Below are 1706 nucleotides of genomic sequence, written 5' to 3' on the forward strand. Positions count from 1 at the left end.
GCTCCCAGACCCTCAGCCAGACACCTGATGCCAGCGGAAAAAAGGGGCAGAAAGATATCAGCGCTGGAGGGTGTTTCTCTTCCCCTGAGCCATCTTGGCAGATGTGGCAGCCGTCAACAGTGCGCTAGGCACCAGCAGACTCTAGTTAAAAAAGTCCTAAAACATGGACTCAACGTGCTGGCCGTGCAGAAGGCCACATTACAGGTTTCTGCATTACTCAACCTATTTAAATGTTAATCTCATTCAAATATTAGATGTGGCAAAGCGGGGAGGGGGGGATATAGGTAATATTTTCAACAATATAGATAAATTTTTTAAAAAGGAGAGAAAGCCCGGCTGGGGTGGCTCAGTGGTTGAGCATTAACTTATGAACCAGGAGGTCACGGTTCAATTCCCGGGGAAGGCACATGCCCGGGTTGCAGGCTCAATCCCCAGTAGGGGGCATGCAGGAGGCAATCGATCAATAATTCTCTCTCATCATTGATGTTTCTAGCTCTCTCTCCCACTCCCCTCCTCTCTGAAATCAATAAATATGCAAATATATACATATGTGCCCGCCCACCTCAGGGTGTGCACATATAAATATATAAATATAATATAATATAATATATATATATATATATATATATATATATATGCATATATACACTAGAGGCCTGGTGCACAAAAATTTGTGTACTCGGGGGGTCCCTCAGCCCAGCCTATGACCTCTCACAGTCTGGGACCCCTAGGGGGATGTCCACCTGCTGGCTTAGGCCTGCTCCCTGGGGGATTGGGCCTAAGCTGGCAATCAGACATCCCTCTGGCAGCCCGGCAGACCTCAGGGGATGTCCACTTGCCAGCGGGGAGCAGGCCTAAGCTGCAGTCGGACATTCTTAGTGCTGCTGAGGAGGTAGGAGAGGCTCCCGCCACCACCACTGTGCTGGCAGCCGGCAGCCTGGCTTGTGGCTGAGCAGAGCTCCCCCTGTGGGAGCGCACTGACCACCAGGGGGCAGCTCCTGCATTGAGTGTCTGCCCCCTGGTGGTCAGTGTGTCATAGTGACCAGTCATTCCCAGCCGTTCTGCTGTTAGGGTCAATTTACATATTATCCTTTTATTATATAGGATATTTAAAGGAGAGAAATGTGGGCTGTGCATGCAGGCTCTCTGGAGGTCGTTGGAGTCCATTGCTGGAAGGAATACGTGTGAGCTTAAACCCAGAGGCTTAAAGGAATATGGATCTATTATCTCGCAGCGCTGGAGGTCAGAAGTCTCCAAATAGAGGGCTGTGGTCCTCCTGGGGGCTCCGGGGGCTCCGTTCCCAGAAAGCAGAGCTGAGAGAGGGTGACAGGCTGAGCCCTCTCACCTTTGCCTCTGAAACTTTTTGTCAAGAGCCAACAAAGTCTCTTTTTCACTTAAGGCAGGTGGTTTCTGCCACTCAAGACTAGAAGAGCCCTAAGACAGAGCCTTAAGACATAGCGCCCCCCCCCGCCCCCCCCATACACACACCAGGTAATTCTCTGAGGTTCCCCAGACCTGAGCGGACCTCTCCTCCAAACCCACTGCATTCCCAGCCCCCAGAGGAGCCCTCCTTGCCAGAGGGGCTGAATCGCCAGCACGCCTCCTGCAGAGGGGGCTCTCATGACCTCCCTTCGGCTTGGCCCCCGGAGGCTGCCTGCACCGTGTGGGTGGAGAGGACCATCCCGGGACTCTGACACACACACCGT

The sequence above is a fragment of the Myotis daubentonii genome, chromosome 5 (genome assembly GCF_963259705.1).
Source record: "Myotis daubentonii chromosome 5, mMyoDau2.1, whole genome shotgun sequence".
NCBI classification, from domain to species: Eukaryota; Metazoa; Chordata; class Mammalia; order Chiroptera; family Vespertilionidae; genus Myotis; species Myotis daubentonii.